This window comes from Ochotona princeps, chromosome 6 (assembly GCF_030435755.1).
Source record: "Ochotona princeps isolate mOchPri1 chromosome 6, mOchPri1.hap1, whole genome shotgun sequence".
In the NCBI taxonomy this organism is placed as follows: domain Eukaryota; kingdom Metazoa; phylum Chordata; class Mammalia; order Lagomorpha; family Ochotonidae; genus Ochotona; species Ochotona princeps.
In genome coordinates this window covers 79,125,720-79,146,829 of record NC_080837.1, presented here as the reverse complement: position 1 = coordinate 79,146,829, position 21,110 = coordinate 79,125,720, and the positions used below count along the sequence as shown (strand labels likewise).

General features: G+C 55.1%; 1 protein-coding gene across 2 annotated transcripts in view; it reads right to left on the bottom strand.

Annotated features, from left to right (window-relative positions):
- The window catches only part of APBA2 (amyloid beta precursor protein binding family A member 2), a 195,980-nt gene extending 182,053 nt beyond the window's left edge, over positions 1-13,927 (bottom strand). The window contains exon 1 of one of the 2 annotated variants that reach the window (XM_058666541.1): positions 13,718-13,927. The gene's annotated coding sequence lies outside the window, so the exon portion shown is untranslated. The remainder of the gene's footprint in view (positions 1-13,717) is intronic. The other variant, XM_058666542.1, reaches the window with a different exon arrangement.
- Between the last annotated feature and the right edge of the window lie 7,183 nt (positions 13,928-21,110).

Below are 21,110 nucleotides of genomic sequence, written 5' to 3'. Positions count from 1 at the left end.
ACCCCCTGCACTGTTGGGCCACAATGCTTGTTCCCTTATCAAGATCTCAGGCTTGCCCTCCCCCTAAGCCATCGAGCCAACAGCCAAGGCCCTGGTACAGCGGCCAGATCAGTCAGACAAGAGAACTCTCCCTCTTCATGCCCCACGCCCTTGGGCTGGTGTGTCCTGGGAAGTCCCTGAAACTCTGGTGGGCTTTCCCAGAAGTTCTCATTCCTCTCCAGACCCCACTGGTCAACCTGGGAGTTGTATGCCTGAAAGACACAGGGCTATTGCTAGCTGGAACCCTGTTCAGTGGAGTTCCATCAAACAGGGTGTGAGGGTTGGAGGGGTGCACTTACAAGGGTGCAGATGAGGGAGGACAGGAGAACTGAGAGGAGAGGGCAGAGAAGAGAGGGGAGGGAAGGAAGAGGGAGGAGGGGGGAGAGGGAGGAGGGGGGAGAGGGAGGAGGGAGGAGAGGGAGAAGGGGGAAAAGGGAGGAGGGGGAGGAGGGAGGAGGGGGAGGAGGGAGGAGGGAGGAGGGGAGAGGAAGGAGGGAGGAGGGGAGAGGGAGGAGAGGGAGGAGGGGGAAGAGGGAGGAGGGGGAAGAGGGAGGAGGGGGAGGAGGGGAGAGGGAGGAGGGGGTGAAGGAGGAGGGGGAAAGGGAGGAGGGGGTTTAGGGAGGAGGGGGTTTAGGGAGGAGGGGGTTTAGGGAGGAGGGGGTTTAGGGAGGAGGGGGAAGAGGGAGGAGGGGGAAGAGGGAGGAGGGGGAAGAGGGAGCAGGGGGAAGAAGGAGGAGGGGGAAGAGGGAGGAGCAGGGGAAGAGGGAGGAGCAAGGGAAGAGGGAGGAGGGGGAAGAGGGAGGAGGGGGAAGAGGGAGGAGGGGGAAGAGGGAGGAGGGGGAAGAGGGAGGAGGGAGGGAAGAGGCAGGAGGGGGAAGAGGGAGGAGGGGGAAGAGGGAGGAGGGGGAAGAGGGAGGAGGGGGAAGAGGGAGCAGGGGGAAGAAGGAGGAGGGGGAAGAGGGAGGAGCAGGGGAAGAGGGAGGAGCAAGGGAAGAGGGAGGAGGGGGAAGAGGGAGGAGGGGGAAGAGGGAGGAGGGGGAAGAGGGAGGAGGGGGAAGAGGGAGGAGGGAGGGAAGAGGCAGGAGGGGGAAGAGGGAGGAGGGAGGGAAGAGGGAGGAGGGAGGGAAGAGGGAGGAGGGAGGGAAGAGGGAGGAGGGGGGGAAGAGGGAGGAGGGAGGGAAGAGGGAGGAGGGAGGGAAGAGGGAGGAGGGAGGGAAGAGGGAAGAGGGAAGAGGGAGGACGGGGAAGAGGGAGGAGGGGGAAGAGGGAGGAGGGGGAAGAGGGAGGAGGGGGAAGAGGGAGGAGGGGGGAGGAGGGAGGGAAGAGGCAGGAGGCAGGAGGGAGGGAAGAGGCAGGAAGCTGCTTTCTCTCACGCTGTCAATGACAGTGAAACCCTTCCCGAGGTCAGTCTGAAGCCAACACTGTGGCAACTTACCACAAGCAAAGAATCAACAGTAGCTGTAAAAGAAAAAAAAAAAAAGGCAGCAGCCAAGGACATTTATCGCAGCATCGTTTTGCAGCCTGATGTGTTTCCAGCTGCTTCAAGTCCACCCCCAGGGCCTAGTCCAATGGACCAGACCCAGGAGAGCGATGGGAACGGCCGGCGTCTGTCTGCTTTTCATTCATCTCCATTTTGTAACACAATGGATTCATATGAATGGAATAACAAAAAAAACTTTCAAAATAAATGCTCTCTCTTGCCAAAAACCACTTTAACACTAACCATTGCATTGCAGCAAATGAAGCTGTGTATTTGATCACTCTTGGCAAACGGAAATAGCAGGTTCATGTGGCTCACCCTAACCTCATCATCAAATCCAGACGAGTGGCCAGCCTGGGGGAGTCATGTCCTCTGCTTTGTTCAGGGACAGTGTGGTGGCCAGGGTCCCATAAGCCCGGGTCTCCTGGCCTCCAGGTGTACATCCTTTCTGCTACCAGTCCCACCTCCTCACATCCCTCTCCCCTCTCCCCCCCCGCCAGAGGATGCTCTCTGCTGCTGGGTCCTATCTCCTTTACAACTCACGATGGATTGCAAAGGAGGTGTCATCACTAGCTGCAAATGAAAAGCAGCGATACACCTGCTGCTGGCCAGTACAGCTGTGGGGAGCCAGAGATAGAGAAAGATCTGTCCACTGGTTCACTCCCTAAGTGGCCACAACAACCGCAGCTAAGCCAATCTGAGGTCAGGAGCCTCTTCCAGGTCTCCCATGAGGGTGCAGGGTCCCAAGGCTTTGTACCATCCTCTGCTGCTTTCCCAGGCCACAAGCAGGGAGCTGGATGGGAAGTGGAGCAGCCAGGACATGAACCGGCACCTATATATGATCCTAGAGGTTACAAGGTGAGGACTTCAGCCACTAGGCTACTGCACTGGGCACAACAGTTTTTGACCAGAGACAGACTGAGCAGAGTTCACAGTCCCCACATATCTTACACTTGCCTCCCCTTACTAGAATCTTACACTGGTACAGCTTAGCATCACAATCAATGAACCAATATGTTGATCCATTATCATGAACCTAAGTCCACACTCAATCTGACAATTTGATCCCTTAGCTTTCCCCAAACGCCCTTGCTCTCAGGCCAGGATCCCACCCTGGATCTCACACTGCGCAGCCACGCCTTCCCAGGCTATTCCTGGTTATGACAGTTTCCCAGATTTCCCTTGTTTTTGGTGGCCTTGACATTGCTGATGGATGCTGGTTTTGTGAACTGCTTCTCAACTGCAGCATGTCCCAACTGTTTCCCATGATCAAATGGAGGCCTTGGGTTCGGGGCAGGAAGCCCCTGGGGTGATGTATACTTCCATTTGTGGCACCTGCTACCCCTGTGACACGCTGCTGATGCTGATCTGCCCACCCAGCAGAAGCAGCACTAATGAGGGGTGGTCCCCACTGCCCGATGCGTGCCATGCTCTGAGGAAGGAGCACACACCAGAGGGAAGAGGATGGCTGCCCTCCCCTGACCCTGGCTTCAGCCACCACCCCTTCCTGCAGACGTGGGCTTTCCCTTGGGCTGCCACACCCTGATGGAGACCCCTGTGCCCTTTACTCTCACCCCTACACGCCCTGGATTTTGCATGCATGCCAGACACAGTATGATGCTGTGCACCTGGCTAGCAACATGGGCATGCTCACTCCCAAGAGGTCTGCCAAACGGCAGGAAGCAGACCCAGGCTCCCACAAGCACACAGCAAGCCTCCAACCAATGTCCAGTACTCTTGTTAATTACCCAAGGCAAAACTGCTCCCAGCCACAAGCAGGCTGGGGTATGCAGCTCATCAGACCTCATTATACCTCATCCACTGGACAGCTCCCGAGTTGTACATGCCCACTGCAAAGCCTCAGCCAGGGGGAGGGCAGTGGACAGCATGGGGCTGAGTTGAGTTAAGGGCAAGTTACAAAACCAGCACCTGCCATTCATGCTGCAAGGAGGTAAACGCAGCCTTGGTGGGGTGGGGACTGGGGATGGGGAGAGTATATAAGCATGCACCTGCCCCTGCTTTGGGGGCAAACAGCCCCCAGAGCTGCGATACACAGTGAAGTTCCAGCAGACAGGGCATGTTACCCCAACCTGGGGAACGTTCCAGCTGAGGCGGCCACCTAGGCGAATTCAAGTTAGAGAGCCCTGCGGCTCACTGCTCCACCCACCCCTCCAGGTCCCTTCACACGTACAGCAGCTGCCTAGCAGTGCAAAGCACAGCCGCAGACCATGGCATATGCAAATGTTAACTTACATTCCCAGGTACCAAACACCGTGACAACAGGGAAAGGCCATCAGGACAGAACCCAGATCCAGAGGAATGTGTCCCCAATGTTCACATGATCCCAAGGGTAGAACCAGAGCCACAAGCACCAGGACACCCCGAGGAGCCACCTGCTGCTGCAGTCTCCAAGAAGCAGAAGTGCAATGCTCACTCAGCACCGTGCACAGAGAACAGCACCTGCTGCCTGTCCCGCGCAGAGCCACAGCTCTCGCTACTCTGCTGAGGAACCTACAGGAATCCCAAGGGGCCCAGGTCCTGCTGAGAGATGTGGCAGATGAAGAGGGCACAGGGCCAATGTCTAGTGCCAACGTAGGCCGTGTGCCTACCTCCGAGCCCTTGGCAGAAGCTCCAGAGCCTGCATCTGGGAAGGGGCCAGCACAGCCCCGGGCAGCTGCAGAGGACACTGAGCGCAGGCTTTAGGTGGCAAGCCTTACCACACTGCTGCACACACTTCCAGAGTGTTCACTCTCACTTTGCTGCCTAAGGTGCCGGCACCGCGTAAGTTTACAGAAAAATGGGATTGAGAAATATGCTCCTGTGGGAACAGAGACTTCTGAAACCCATGCCTGTAAGGGGCCTCTAAAAAGTTCATGGAAAATACAGTTATAAAAAAAAATTTAAAAACCTAAACATGGATTTCAGGGTTTATTTTTTTGTACCAAAAAAAAAAAAAAAGAAAGACTTCTGTTTTAATTTTATCTTTCCACAGACGTTCTGAGATTCCTTTGTACCAAAATAAAGCTCACTGTATTTGGTATTGCCCCCACCCCACCTGGCCTCGTTTGGCATTAATCTCCATGCTGCTGGGCACACCCTCATGGAGGGTAAGGGATGTCTCTATTGATCACTATTATTTCTTTCCATCCACTTGAAACGCAAAGGCACAGAAAAAAGAGACAGATCTTCCACACGCTTGTTCACTCCCTAAAAGCCCCAACAGCTCAAGCTGGGCCAGACTGAAGCCAAGAACTTGAACTCCAGTTGGGTCTCCCACATGGCTGCAGGGGCCCGAGCACGTGGCATGGGCCATCATCTGCTGCTTTCCCAGGTGCGTCTGTAGGAGGCTGGATCAGAAGCAGAGCAGCCAGGACCTGAACGGGCACTCCACGATGTGATGCTGGCATCCTGAACAGCAGTTTAACCTGCCTCAATGCCTCCCCTCCCACGTGTGGCTCTTGACGGCTCCAGCAGGCTCCCAATGAGCAGTGGAACACTCACTCTCACCGCCCTGGAGAGAAGTCAGAGCAGGGGCAGACACCGTAGTGTCGGCAGGGCCACGCTCTCCCCACAGGTCTAGGGCAGAGGTGAGCTGCAGCTTTCCCACTGCCATCTCTGCCTCCCACACTCCTGTCACCATCTTCCCTTCCATGTGACAGATCCCCCTCTGCTTCTCCGGCACCCATGTCATCTGAGATGGTCTCAGTTCACAACCCTTAATCCCACCTGCAAGAGCTTCCCCAGCTAGCATTTACTGCAATGACCTCATCTCTCTTGGGGGTCCCTTCAGACAGATGGGTGGACGCCACCTGTGACTTCCAGTGGCTACCACAGAGCAGCCTCCCACTCTGGTGGTGGCAAGGTAAGACTCCTGTGGGCTCTGAGAGTTCCGGAAGCTCCACGGCCTCACAGCACCTGCTGGTGCTCCTGCTCTCTGGATTTCAGCCTCAGAGAGTGTGCAGTGACAGCACATTTACAATGCGGCTTGCACTCGCCTCATGACCAGTGGCACTGACCGCCTTCCACCTGCTCCCTGCACAATGTTGCAGGGAGCGTCTCTTGCTTGCTCCTCTTCCAATCAATCTTTTCTTGCTGGATTACACAGTGCACTGCTTTGAGATGAGTCATTTGTTAAAACACATCCCCCTAGAGATGCATGCAGAGGGAGAAAGAATGTTTCTGGGGTTCACACCTGAGATGCAAGCTGTCAGTGGGCACGAATTCTGGACATGGAACACCCATGCACGCCTCAGTCAGCACAGACAATTTCCTACAAGCAACATACATGAGAGCCTGGAGACCATCGCCAGAACAGGATATGGGGAACACAAGTCCCCGTCTGGGGTAACAATTTTCCAACTTTCCCTGAAACCAAAGCTATTTTTGCTCCCAGGATGAGCTTTGAGACAGAACCTCTATTTGTATTTATGCAAACACCTGTGGACTTGGGGGACTCTTGTGGTTCAGGAGCAGCCACTGCTGGCCACCGCAGCACAAGGAGGGCCACCTGCAGAATCAGGTATCACTCCCTGCTGTGAGTACCCCCAGTGAACACAGCAAGGCGGCATGAGCTCTTAAATGTACTATAATTTGAAGGAGGGGGGCGGGTCTGGGACATGAGTTGATGTCAGCCAGCACCGTTTCTGGCAGAAACTAGCAGGATGCAGAAGTCCTCACTTATCCAAACTCCAATCGAACAGATTTTTTTCTGTTCTCTGCACAGAACTGAGGCAGCTTCAAGCAGCATGCACACCCAGTCCCAACAACAAGTGATGGGGCCACCTCCTCCCCAGGCCAGAGCCTTAAAAGGGCCACTGTGCCTCCCAAAAGGAGCATCATTCGTGTACCAAACCAGGGCACCATCACTTGATGTCATCACGTGGCTCTGGGAGGAGGAACGGCTGCTGGGGCCTGACGGGAAGAGAAGGCAGGAACAGCAGGTGCCATGGGGGCAGGGACAGGAGAGCAAGCATCCAAACGCCTGCTCTCTCCCTCCCAGAGCTCACCCTGCTATGGGGCCTCTGAACTCCACCAGCAGCACAGGACACCTCAGAGCAACCGACCAGCAGCTCCGCTCCACCCTCCCCTCCCCTTCCCCAAACCACTTGTCCCTGGATATCCAGGGGGCTGCAGACTCCTCTCCCAATACAGCCTAACAGGGATGGTAAAGCTGTCTGCAGGCCCAGCCAGGGCGAGACCAGTCATGTGGTGGGCAGGTAGGCCACGTTGCTCCCTCTCCCAGCCTGGCCCAGAAGAGCCTCGAACCCTGGCAGAGACTCTTACATGCAGCCCTTGCTCTGCTGGCCCCTGGCAGGTGTCATTTGCCCATTGGGGCTAAGTCAGCAGAGCTGCACCGGCTTAGTGCTGGGTGAACAGATCAGTAACGCAATGCGCAGTGCGTCTTGCACTTTGTCATTCTGCTCGAATGGGGCAATTGAATCTAGGAAGCCTGTGAGACTGGGCTGGCAGCATGGTGGAGATGCATGCTGCAGGTACCCCACCTGGGCATGGATGCCAGCCCCGCATCCTCCACCTCCCAAGTCCCCACTGCACCCAGCTCCTGACAAGCCCTGCCCTTGGTGCATAGGCACCCCTCCTATGTCTCCCTGTGGCTGCTTTTGGTCAACTGTGCTACTTTTGCCCATCTGTTTTGATTCCAAGCCACAGCAACACCCCCTACTGCCTCCCTGGGCAGCTCACAGCCCTGTCAGTCAGCGACTCTGCCCTGCTGGCCCTCACCTCCAGCCCTGACCTATACAAACCATTCAAAACTTGGCCACCCTGTATCCAGAGAGCTCCCTTCCAGGATGGGGTCCAAGACCAGCCCCAGTGCATCCTTGGGCTACCAAACTTGTGCTCTCCCAGAATGAGGCTCTAGGTACAGCACATCCCAACCGTATCTTGGTCACTGACTCCACCCAACTTCTCACTGAGAACAGGAAAGACAGGACCCAACAGGTGCTCAGAAAGCACCTGTGGAGTCCATGGAAGGATGGAGAGAGGCCTGGCAAAGGCAGCCAGGAGAAATGGAAGTAGAGTTGTTGGCCCAGGGTAGCACTGCTGAGTGCCCAAGGACTGAGAAGCGAGTGACAGAGGCTGATGGAGGGCTGCCATGTATGAACCCAGGACCCCTTGGCCTCCAGCAGCAGATACATCAGATCAACACTCTTCATTACGGTTCTACACCCTGGCAGTTAAGGCAGGGGTTCCCAGAGCAAGGGGCAGTGGCCTACCTAGGCCACTCCACACCTGAACTCAACCACCAGCTGACACTGCCTATGGGTAGGACACAGTCCCATAATTACACCAGTCATTACTACTGGCTGGGCACAGCCTGTAGTCAAGAAGAAAAACATTTCAGGAGTGAAGTTATGGCTTAGCAGGTACAGCCAGCACCTGCAGCACCTTCATCCCACATGGGCAATGGTTCAAGTCCCAGCTGCTCCGCTTACAATCCAGCTTCCTGCTAAGGTGCGTGGGAAAGCAGTGGAAGAAGGCTGCTTTCCCACTTGGAAGACCCTGAAGAAGCTCCTGGCTACTGACTTTGAATGGACGCAGCTCCAGCCGTGTGGCTCTCTCATGCAAATGCTCACTCACTTTTCTTTCAAATACATACATAAATCCTTTTTAAAAGAATCATTTCTTAATGAACGGAATTGGTTTAGAAGCAGAAATCCTCCAATGCCCATGGGAGCAATACAATCAATTCTTGCCTCAAAAAGCCTTCTGCTCTTGAAGTTTCCAACACAACATATAGCACATGCCCCCTCCTAAAGACCATGCGCCTAGCTGACCTGGGTCAGGCTGACCCGCGCCTCTCCAGCTGCAGCATACACACACAAGCAGCTTCATGGGCCTCGCACACAGAGGTCAGTGCAGCACCAGGGCCAGTCCCTTGGGGACTCAGGAGCCAGCTGTCAGGCCAGGCAGACAGCACTGAGACCCGGGGCCAGAACCAATCCACCCATCCAACATTAGCAGCGTTCACTGTTAACAGCAGCTAGAGGGCCCGAGGTTTACCAGGTTTCTGAGACCCAGCAGGCAAGCTGGGAAGAGCACATACGTGCACACATGTGCATCTGCACCCCTGGCCCTGGGGTCTGCACAAACCAGTGCTGTACCACAACAGAGCACATGTACACTGCTGGCTTCAGCTCATCTCCCCAGGGATGCAGTGGCTGTTCAGGAGGAAACAGAGCTACACACATCCCCCTTCGTGTGAGTCAATCAAACGGAGCACAGCAGGCTGGGGAGGCAGAACAGGGCTTTCCAAGCTTCCGACTCCTAGCACAGGCCCCGCCCCAACCACCCGTCCGCGACAGCTGTCACCAGCTCTGGATAAAACAGACAGATGTTCCAGCACCTGGCTCCCTTAGCACACCAAAAGATTGAGAAACATAAACCGTGTTTTATTTGCACAAGGTGCACATGCGCTATCAGGGGAGACCCAGAATATTCATCATCCCTAAATGCACACATCCGTTCAATAAATGCTCTGCCCATTTTTCAAATTATAGATTTTTTTTCCAAGACAACTGATAATCAAACCAAAGCCACATAAAATATGTTCTTGATTAAATTAGCAATGCATAGGGTATTGCAGAGAAATGCATATCTAGAGTTGCATGGCTTGAGAAATAAGACAAGCACACACCAAAAATAGCACACACATATAAAACGTAGCTCGCATACACATACATTTGCATTCATGCATATGCATCCAAAATCCTGAATGCAAAGAATCTGTGGTCACTTTCAGTGGCAAAAGGGGACCTCCAGCAATCTCAGATGTGTGCCTTAACAGCAAGCTCCCAAGGGCCAAGGAGGACCCCCTGTCTTCACTGGCACTGCATGTCTGCTACCATCCAGTGCTCAGAGCTGTGATGGTCCAGCCACACAGTGCACATGACACACAACACACAGTGAGTCCGAAGTCTGGCACACACCCACAGTGTCAAGACAAATTGGATGCCACATGGGCCCTGGCAGGAGAGGACATGGGTCCTACCCTCAGCTCAGCACCATCATGCAGGGTAGGTAAAGCATGGCTGCCTGGTCTTCTGCCAAGCCCACACAACCACTGTGACCTGCCTCTTAGGTCTGGCAAGCTATTGTATGCAGCAGAAACACAGAGGGAAAGAACTGGACATGGAGTCCTGCTGAGCAACGTGCTTGGGCATCAAAATCCACCTTGGGGAATGTCAGAGGGCTTCAGTTTCCAGAATGCCACCGGATGTCAATATTCCTGCAGCCAGTCGGCAATTTCAATCTCTCATTGCTCTTACTCAATTTTGATCCTTCCAACACAAACCAGCAGATACACCCCCACCTTACCCCAGAACAGTGTGTCCCACATGCTGCCCTGTATTCCCTTAGTAGGCTATGGTTGTCACTCACTGACCTGGCTGCTCCATGGACACTCCCAGTCACACTAAGGACACCTCGCACCTGTCCAACGCCGCCTCTCTCATTGGTGCCTCAAAGCCATAGTCAGGAGCAGGAGGATGCAAGGATCAGAGAGGCTCTGGAGGACTCCCAAGGCCAGGGACATGCACAGGGCTTGGTGAGAAGGGAATTCGTGTTACTCCACGTCCTATGCCTCTTCCCACCTCGTCTGCTCTGCCTCTCCTGCGAAATCAGAGTGTCTCCCCTGGCCAGGCCAACACACAGAGAGAAGCGCCTCCGACAGGGAAAGGCTTCTAGACGGGAAGGCTTGGGGACCTACGACATGGGGTCTGACCAAATAAGATGTGAGACAGGTTTAGCCACACCCGCAGAAAAGGGAGCCTGGACAAGCAGGCACCTGCACGCAAGGTGACTGCAGAGCGAGCGAGCGAGCAGCTGGTTCTGGTCGTGGGGCTTGCCCAGCTACAGCTGATGCACACAGACAACAACCCAGGCAGGAGTGCCAGTGTAATTCCAACCCCAACCACAGTCCCCAAGGCCCACATGGAAGTGAGCCTGTGTTGCACAATTCTATTGCTCCACCCCCTGCCCTAGGGGTATACAGCACTGGGCTAGGTCCTGGTGGGGAGGGGTGGGATCCAAACACACCCACAGCCCAGTTCCAGCCGGGGGTCTCAGGGAAAAGAGAAACAGGGAGTTGGGAATGTGCTGAAAGGCACTCACTCAGCTAACAATAGCCTTCGGCGTCTACTATGTGCCAGGCACTATTCTAGTTCCTGGGGACGGAGACGCCAACGAGGGCTTTACACTGCAGTGGTGAGGGCCCGACAACAAACAAACCACCGCTGTATGGAAGTAACACACTGGAGGCTAAGCCTCCACGACACACACACAGCGAGGGCAACAGGAAAAGGGGAGTGATGCTCTCATTCACAGGCGATCTAGGAGCTGGCACACATACAAGGAACCACAGTAACGGAGAGAAAAGCCAGGGAGGCACCTGCCAGACCATGGTGACAGCAGGTGTGAAGGCCCCAAGGTAGGAACAAGCATAGCTAGACAGATGGGACCAGGAGGAAGCAGGGAAGCAAACCACACTCAGCTGCAATCACTTGAGGATGACCCTTGGGTAGCCCTGGGTCAAGGCTGCACACAGGTGGGGACAACCCAGAGTCCTACCTGGAGGGTGGCTCTGCCTGTGGCCGAGGCAGCTGGGATGGATGTGGATGTGGAGTAGGCACTGGTGGGAATGGGGGATGTTGGTCACTGAGGCAGAGCAGAACAGACAGACCTGGCTTGGATCAAGCTCATACTCCTGCACAGGCTTAGAAATTCAAGTTTAAGCAGCATCCACACAGGTGCCGCAGAGCGCGCCTGACTATGCAACCTGCAAGTCCCTATAGTTCCAGACCAGGCCAGAGAAGAGACTGCCTAAGGCAGAGCAGAGAGGAGATAGTGCCTGCAGTGGCTAACCCCGCCAGTGCCAAAAGGCTGCTCCAAGATGCCACGGCTGGCGCTGGGGCTGGCATGGGACACTTATGATGGGAGGACAGGGCTGCAGTGTTCACACTGATTCTGGCCACTCTGCTGCGAATCCAAGCCAAGCGAGCACAGTGTTGGGGAGTGCTCCAGCCAGCAGAGCCAGTAACGTGGACAGGTAGAGGGTCTGGTGGTAGATGTCTCTGCAAAGTCTTGCTTCATTGCTCCTTCACCTCTCCTTATATACTCTTCCCCCCACATCCTCATTAAGCAGGATATGGGCTACAGATGAGTCCAATTAGTGTTTTTAGCCACAAGCCCAGTTCCTGTTGCTGCCCAGCCCAACCAACACTAATCAACTCCTTAGCCCACAACAAGGGACCTCTCCTTTCCCCTAGCCCTGGGATTCCCCCTTTGGTCATGCTGACTCTAAGACTTCAGAGCAGGATGGTACCAGCAGAGGCCTCACTTGTTGAGTCACAAGTGGGCAGCTGCAGCATGCAGAGACCAGAAAGGCACACCGAGGAGGAGTTGAGACCAGAGACGGCTGCTATCCAGGCTCTGCCTTGGCCCCTGGCCTCTCCATCCTTCAATCTAAACCCAGCCAGGCCTCTGACACCTGTCACCTGCTGAAGTGTGGCTTCCTTTGCGCATGCTTCATTTTTGTCTAGGGGGAAAAAAAACTCAAGGTGTCTCAGCACTTGCTCTCAGCTTTAAGGGGCGCGATCGTCGTCTTTTACAATTTTCCTTTATTTTTATCCAGCGTGGCTTAGCTCAGTTGGCAAACTGGGTATTTATGCCTCTCGGTTTCACAATCCAACCCCACCCATTATTTCTGTGAAACGAATCTTTTTTTATTATTATTGTCAAAAAGCCGGGGCGGAGGGAAGGGTGAAAACACTCCCTCAAGGGTTGTGCCCACAGGTGAACAAGCCGCAGCTTTGGCACGGTGAAGGTGCATAAGAAGTGGACAGCAGCCTGTATGCACCTACCCTGACTTTCCTGCCGATGCCCACGGACGCGGACAGCACGGGCTGGCCCTGTGCCCCGGTCCCAGGCAAGGAAATGCAGGTGGGCAGTGAGCTGCAGGCAGGGGCCCTGGCTGCCTGGCACAGAAGAGAGAAAATTCTTGTACTATCCAGCAGACCAAGCCAGGACCACCCCCAAGGACCTCTGCCACTGCAGGCAGTGCCCACCTAGAGAGCTCACTGGCAGCCAAGCTTCAAGCCCATTCACCAATTCCCTGGACAACCCCTGCCCTCGCAGCCTGGATCGGGAGAAGATCCAGAGTTCAGGTGCCCTCCCTACCCACCCAGGGAAATATCTACCCAGCCCAGACCCACAAAGGTTTCATCCTTTTTCAAGCCACTGCTTTTGACCAAAAGGAAGAGAAAAAAATGACCCAATGAGGTGGACAGAAGGGTGAACAGCTCGGGGACAAGTGAGCCCAGGGTTTGGGGCGCCCCCGCCCCCACACCACACACAGCCATCTGTGAGCTGGCTGCCTCACACCGTGGCTGGAGGCCTGGCTTCTCCTAGTTGGGCCATATCAGATCTTAAAAACAAAACAAAACAAAAAAAAAAGTGTTCCTTGCTCAAGTAACCACGAAGTTAAGGCAGACAGACTCTTCAATGGGCGCCTCCCAGGGACCCTCCGCTGGAGCCAGGGAAGTTTGTCTCCCACCCGGCCCGGCCTTGGCACGCAGGGCAGACTGAAGTATGAAGCCCTAGATACCGGGTCGGGGGGGCTCCCACGTTCGCCCCGGGTCGTCTGCGGCCGATTTAAGCAGCCCGGCCAAGGGGCGCCCGCAGCGGTTATGGGGGCCCGCGCCGTCAGCCCAGGTGAAACGGAGTGTGGGGCTTTTTAATTGCAGGAGTTTTTCCCTCTGGGCCTAGTTAAGGAGGAAAATGGGAGGGGGCGAGGCTCGGGACCCGGTTCCTAGCAGGCCGCGAACCCACAGAGACACCCCCACCCCCAAACTCGGGAGTTGCAGCCCGGCACCGGGACTTGGTGCCAGCGCCAAACGCGGCCGCTGAAGGCACCGGCGGCCCGGCCAGCGCCTCTTGCCCCTTGGCCGCGGAGCCCCCAACCCGGGATGCGGGAGCCCCCCGCGGGTCCAGGGTGGAGACCAGGGCCGAGCGGGAGTCGCAGGGGTGCGACACCCCCACCCCAGCCCAGATGCAAGCAGCAGACCCCGCGGAAGCCACACCGCGTCTGGGGGGCGAGCTCGGGCCGCAGCCTCCACGTCCCCCGCCCTGCCCTGGGCGCCCCCCGGCTGCACAACCCGCGCCCCAGCCACAGCCCCAGCTTACCTGGCCCGGGCGCGGGGTTTGCGGGGGTGCCGCCACCCCCGCTGCCTGCGTCCGCGAGGCCGAGCGCCGGGCGCCGCCGCAGCTCTTTGTGAGCCCGCGCCGAGCCGCGCACCGAGACTGCTAATGAGCCCGGGAAGCTGAATAGCGGCGGGCGCGCCCCGGACGCGGCGTACGGCACGCAGGGCCGCCTCTGCCAGGCGCACGCGGCGGCGCGGCCGCGGGGCGCTCCCCGCACCGGCCGCCGCCGCCGCCCCTGGCTCCCCGCACCCGCACCACCCGGGCACCGCGGCCGCGAGACCGCAGGCGGCAAGAAAGACCAGACAAAGATGCAGCCGCGCCCGGCGCTGCACGGGGCTTGCGCCCCCGTCTCTGACCCGGGCGCGTGGATCCTCCACGCGGCGCGCATGGGGGCAAGCGGGCGCACCTGGAACCCCGGTCCTGCAGAGTGGGACTGGCCTTGAAGACAGTGGCTGGAGCCCAGGCTTTGCTCACCCCACCCCACCCATCCCCTCCTCCCCGTAACGACCCGGATCCCTGGAAGAATCCCGGGCGGGTGCCGGACCTGCTGGCTGGGGAGCTGCAGGGGTCCGGGGCTCCCGCGGGCGAAACAGGTGAAGCCGCGACTCGGATGCTCCCGCACCCTGCCCCGGGGCACCGCGCTGTCCCCTGGCGGGCTCGGGAGCGCGTGCAACACCAAAGGGGCCCGAGGCGACCGCACCCTGCTCGGGCCTGCGCGGCTGGGTGCTGGGGGCCCCGGGGCGCGCGACCGTGGGGGATCGCAGCCTCCAGGAGCCAGTCCCCTCCGGCAAGGGGGTGCCTCCCAGCGGGTCCCTATTCAGCGCCCGAGTAGCACAGCCTGGGGCCTCTCGCTCTGCTAGCTGTCTGTATGAGCGAGGACCCCATGGTTGCCCACTGCCACACACGCTGAAGGAGGAGAGTCTGTCGGCGCCCCCACATCCCGAAGCATCCCCCTTGCAAGCCACTGAAGGTCGTGCAGAAGCTGGTGTCACCCCCTGGCGCTTACACGCTGGCCCCAGTGGATGTGGTAACCTGGCGGTGGGCAGATGCCCCCCTGGGGAAGCGCACGGTGGGAGCTTTGTCCCGGCGGCGTCAGCGGCTCGGGTTCCCCCTCCCCCAAGTGGCCAAGGCTCTGGCTGGCGCTTCCCTGCTTAGGTCCGGCTAGAGGAGGCCTGTGGCGGCTTGGAAGAGCAGAGCAGCGCTCCCTCCACCTGCTGCCCAGAACAGGGAGCCTGGGACCCTGAGGGGAAGAAGTAGGGTGACCGCAGCTGGGCCAGCGTGGGCAGCGGGGACTACACCACACCCGCGCCTTTCCCAGGCCCCTTGCCAGCCCCCGACGCCCGGAGGTGCCAGGTGTGCCCCAGGTTGGGGGGTGGCTTTAGGTCCCTCTAGTTGGGCAGGTGCCTCTTCTTCACTATGGGGGCTCTCTGGGGTGTAGCAGAGAAAACCCAGATGCCTCAGCGCACTCTGGGGCTGTGCAGCCAGCACAGCTGAGGTAAGGGGGGGGTCTGTCCTCCCCTTGCCCTAAGGCGATGTGGGCCCACGGGATTCCACAGGTGTCTCCACTTGAACAGAATCCACACAGCCACCTGTGTTTGTGCATGGCAGTGGGGCAGAGCGGGTGATACAGAAGGGCCTGCCGGTTCAGGCTCCACGCCGGACCAGTCAGTGGCAGTTACACCCGCAACACAAGAACCACAGCAAGAGATGCCTCAGGACCCCTAATTCTACCACCATCACTACCTGAGAATGTTATTTGTTTGTTTAAAGAATGAGTTGAAAAGCAGAGTGACAGGGAGAGGCAGGGCTCTTCCATCTGCTGGTTTCACTCCCCCAGTGGGCACAATGGTCAGGGCTGGACCTGGAGCCTGGAACTCCATCCGGGTCTCCCACGTGAGTGCAGGGAGAGGCAGGGCTCTTCCATCTGCTGGTTTCACTCCCCCAATGGGCACAATGGCCAGGGCTGGACCTGGAGCCTGGAACTCCATCCGGGTCTCCCACGTGAGTGCAGGGGCGCAAGCATCTGGGCCATCTTCCTCTGCTCCCCCAAAGGCACTGGCGGAGAGCTGTTTGGGAGGTGGACCACCCTGGGCTCACCCCACTGCTCCTATGGGATGCTGGCAGTGCAGGTCCTGGCTTAATCCACTGTGCCGATGCCAGCTCCTAATCGGTGCCTTTTTAAAGAATTTTAGTGTGGAGATGGGATACCACACAGTCAAAAGCAGTAGCAGAGATCTCTACGTTTGACTCCAGAAAAGCTCCTGGGAGGTAGTTGCCTCTGTAAGCAGGTCCACAACAAGCAAGGGTTGAGAGCTTGACAATGCACAGTGCAGACAGCTGATACCCCAGGCTCACGGGACACCATGGAGAGGAGAGCAGCTAAAAGTTACAGGACATGCAAATGACTTCACAACGTTTGAAGATATCCTTCCCAATCCATAAGAAATGCAAATTAAAACCACACGGAGGGCTCCTTTTTTATCTAACCTCTGGGAGACTCGGAAACATGACCTGCTACCGAAGAGGCCCTCATTGCCCTGGGAGCATTGCTGCATCTTCCATGGAGCACGATTAGATCACTCCCGTCAAAGTGACGAATGTGAAAGCCCTTGGACCCAAGGATTCTGTTTCCAAGGCTGTTCTCCAAAGGGACTGTGAGCAGCTGTCCATTGTCACTGCGCGTGCAGTGGATGACTGGTAAGGGGGCCAGAGCACATCCAGACGCAGTCAGGGCAGACGCCCGTCGTGTACCACCATGTGTGTGAAGCGAAGAAAAAGGATGGAGTCCCTGGATGCTCCTATCCAGTTATAAAGCCAGAAACTAACACATTCCGCCATCCCCCTCCACTCCACTCCACTCCCATGTAGCTAGGGCAGGTGCAACGGGATCGCTTCTTACTGTTGAAGACGTGGTAGCATCAATCCCTAATTATTAAAATTCTAATGGCCAGTGATCCTGAACCATTTTTAGCCCCTGGTAGGGTTTTGGGACTTCGGAAATCTCAGATCTTTGCCCCAGAGAGGGCAAAGCCTGGGCTTGGGTGAATCAAACCTGTGTGATTGAACCACCTGGTTCTGTTGCCCACTGCCACCTAGTGGTTAGGCTCATGAATTGCAAGCTTTGTGCACATCTTCCGCCCAGAGTTCAGCCACCAGACCAAATTTCCCCAAGACCTTATAAACTGGTGCCAGAAACTTGGAGACTCTTTAGGGCCTGCTATAGATAATTATTTTTTTCAGACTAACACATGCTCTCTCTATATAGTATGGGATGCTAGTGATTTCTTTTATAGGCTGAAAAGGAACTTCCCTTAGATAATTCTTACATGACAGGGTAGCTACTTTTCTGCCATTCCTAGGCAGAGTATACAAATGTGTCTTTGTGGGAAAAGCAGAACATCTGCTTTGCCATAGAATTTCTGCCAGGCACAAGCTTTGTTGGGTCTCTCTTCTCATTGGGTCAGGAGCACCTGTGCTCCTTATCCGTACCCTCCCTCCACCCTTAGCTCACCCTGACCCAGGACCCCCGGGTGCTCCATGCTGACCTGAGGCAACAGCTGGGGAGTTAATCACCTGGGGCTCCGTAGTTTAGTGTCCTCCCCTGCCTAGGGGATGGAAATGGCCAAGCCAGGGTGTCTGAGCAGGAAATACAACCTGAACACACATGGGCACTCTAACTCCAAGGTTGGAGTCAGCAGTAAAAAGTGCCAACCACATCTCCCTCTAATATTTTTTTCCAAACACCCAGGGTTTTACATTGGAAGATACGAGGAGATGGAGTGTGGAAATCCCTGTGACAACCACAACCCAAGTGCAAGGGCCCTTGATACCGATGTGTAAGGCCTGAAGGAAGCTCCTGGCTCCAACTAGCCCAGCCCTGGCCTTTGCAATCATCTGGGGCAGTGAACCAGCAGGTAAAAGATTCTCTCTCCCTCTCTTCCCCCTATCCTCCCTCTATTTTTCTTTCAAATAAACAAATAGATGTTTTTTAAAATAAAGAAAGCAAGCAAATGAATTTTGGAAAACAACAATGGGCTGTCATACACTTACTGTGGTAGAAACTGCACTGGCAGTTGCTGTGGCAGGTGTGGCTCAGAAATAGCCCAGATGTGGGTCCAGACTGGAGCAAAGCAACACCTACCCCAGCACCTGGTGTGCTGGGTCTCCCCTCCATTTCCCCACACCCTCCCACGAACAAGGCTGGCAGACATTACAGGTTCTGAGTGAGAACGTGATGAGCTGACACATCAACAAAATTGACAGAGGGAGCTGTAGGAGTTCATCCACGTGAAAGGCAAGCGGTACCGCAGTGGGCTGCGTGGGCCATCTCTCCATCTCCCCTCTGAGCCCAGCCTCCTCTGCCTCCCTCTCATGCTTTACATCCACAAATCAGATCTCTGTGGGACTGGTTCTTACTTCCTTCTTGGTTGAGTTTTTCCAAAAGAGACAATGGGAGACCAGAGGGAGTGAAGCCAGCGAGCCCAGGGCATTCCACGGCTCTGAACTGGCCACACTCCTCTACGGAACAGCACAGCTGCCGCTGCACAGCCCTGCCCCATCGGACCCAGTGGCTGCTCCCTCAGTTTGATCTGTCAGGCCTGGGGGGCCACCGGCCCTACAGCAAGCCTCAGAGTGCTCTCTTGCTGGTTTTGTTCAACTCTGCTCCTCCTTGTGAACAGCCCTCTTAATGCCTTCCTGATTTGTCCCATCTGAACTCATCATCTGTTTTCTGCTGGGATGCTGACAGGTTCAAGGGAGAGAACATTGACCCAGCACGCATGGATCCATTACCATGTAATTGCTGCTCGGCATCAAGGATACCACTGAAGCAAGACCAGATGTGCAGGCTGCCCTCTCAGGGCTTACATGCAGCAAGGACTCAAATGAAGGAAAACTGCAAAGGATGGAAACAGGAGGAGGAATGGGACACAGCGCCAGGCAGTGTGTGATGGGAGTTAGTGCTTCTCCCTTGGTTTGAGTCTGTGTGCTACGCTGGGGACCAGCACATGCAGCCACAGGAGCACAGCACTGGGGAGGAGCGGCAGGTGCTCCTAGGCAGAGGAGACTGGATAGTGAGCAGTGTGTATTCAGCTGGCAGGCCAGGCCTCCCCTCATCAAAGATCTCACACCACTGCAGCAGGGGCAGTCCAGCCCCACGACAGTCTCCATAGCGATCCTTGCCCTCGGACTCTCATGCTTTGGTATGGCTGCACTCTGACTTACTGCTAAGGAACAAATATTGCAGAAATGAAGGGCTATCACTTATTGTTTTAAAAGTATCATTTATGTTTTTTCAAAGGGTAGAGTCACAGAAAGAGAGGGAGAGACACAGAGAGAGAATCTTCCATCTCCTGACTCATTCTCCAAATGGCTGCAATGGCCAGTGTTGAAAGTTTTGCCCCCAAAATCCAGACCACTAAATATCCAAGAACCCCAAATATCTGAGAATTTTGCAGAAGGCAGACTTTGTCCTTAGATTGTGGGCCACCTTGTTGACAAAGCGTGCCTGGCGAGGTGTAAGGCATCCTGTCATCTTCCTGACCTATCTGAGTACAACCAAAGTTCTGTTAGATTACTTTTCTAGTTAGATCTGTTTGTTTACTGGCATTGGTTCCTGTAACTCATGTTTACTTATCCTGTAGCTTGGAGCCCAGTGATTGTTTTCCAAATCCCCTGTGATCTACTGTCAGAGTAGCTTGTGTGCTATTGTTTAGTTAACTAGTAACTTTTATCTGCCTGCTTCATCTGCCAAAATCATGGTTGTCCAGTAAAATTCAGCAAAGTGTGCATTGGTTCATCTTGCCTTTGCATCCCCTGTGTCCCAAATTCTTCTAAGCGTGCTCGTCACACCTTGAGTCCTGGTCCCCAGTAGAGGGACCCCCAAGAGGCCAGAACTGGGCCAGGCTGAAGGCAGCAGCCAGGAGCTTTATCCAGGTCTCCCATGTGGATGAAGAGACCCAAGCACTTGGTTTATCCTCTGTTGCTTTCCCAGTTTATTACCACAGAGCTGGATCAGAAGTGAAGCAGTTGGCACTTAAAGTGGTACCACCCATATTCGATGCTGGCACTGCAGACAGTAGTTTAACTCGTTATGCCACAAAGTTGGCCAGAGGTTATCACTTCGGATATTGTGTTATCAAAAAAGACAGTGGCTTCCCTTTTTGGGTGCTCCCTCTGGTTCCCCCAGCCCAGCCCAGTTCTCTCTGTTGGTTCACATTGCCATGATGTGAAGACACTGAGGTGAGGAAACCATGGTGGAGCCATGAGTGTGACCTTGAAAGTGAGGCCTTTAGACACACAAGCTCATGGGACCTCTCCAGCCTTGGCCTATGGCTTCACTACAGCCTCAAAGAGACCCTCAGCCAGGGGACCAGCCTATGCCCGGGGACAAATCCCTAACCTCACAGACACTGGGAAATAATAAGTTGCCAAGATGTGGAAGAATTTGTTACGCGGTCATAGGTAATTACTATAGAGCTGATACAGAGGGGAGGGTGGTCTGTTTCATTCAAGGAGTGCTGAGGAGCTATGGTACACGTGGCAGCTCGTAGGTGCTGACAATGCACATTGCGTGAATGTGGGGGTGGTGAATTTCGTGCATGGTTGGATAGTGTGCAATAACAGGAAGTGTAGGTGTGCGTCCTCCCCATAGACACGCAGCTCCCTTACCTCGGCTTCATGTTGCTGACTCCTGGGATACCCTTTCAGGAAGCAGGATGCCCCTTCAAGCCAACGCGTTAGTTCCATCCTGCGACTTGTTTTCCTCCCATACCCACACATCTCAAAGATTTTTGTTGATGTTTTCATTTCTTCAAAATAGTTTTTTTCTCTTAAATTCTTTATTGACTCATAGGTCACACAGTAGCATCTTTTTCTTCAAAAAGGTTTTTGATTTTCTTTTTCATCTCTTCAGTGACACATTGGTCATTCAGTAGCATGTTATTTAAATTCCTGGCATTGTAAATTTTCTGTTTTTCTTACTGTTGTTGTTTTTGTTTTATGGCTTTTCATTTAAGGGGATGTATAGTAACTGTATAATGCAGATTGTCATATCCAGACGTGAAGATATAATGCAGTGTGCATCTCTACTTCCAACTCATAGATGGACTCTCAAAGAAACTGCTTAATGTATCTTGACAATAGGATGCTGCACTCTTCCATTGTTTGTACCTACAATGTCAGGATATACTTAAATAGCAGAATGATGGACTTATGACTGCTTATGAATGACTACATAATTATAATACAATAGGGGAAATTGGGGGGATTTGGGGAGGAGGTAAGGGAAATCCCAGAGTCTATAGAACTGTATCATAAAATAATAATAATAAAGCAATTTCACAGAACAAAAAACAGCCTCCATCTATCCATCATG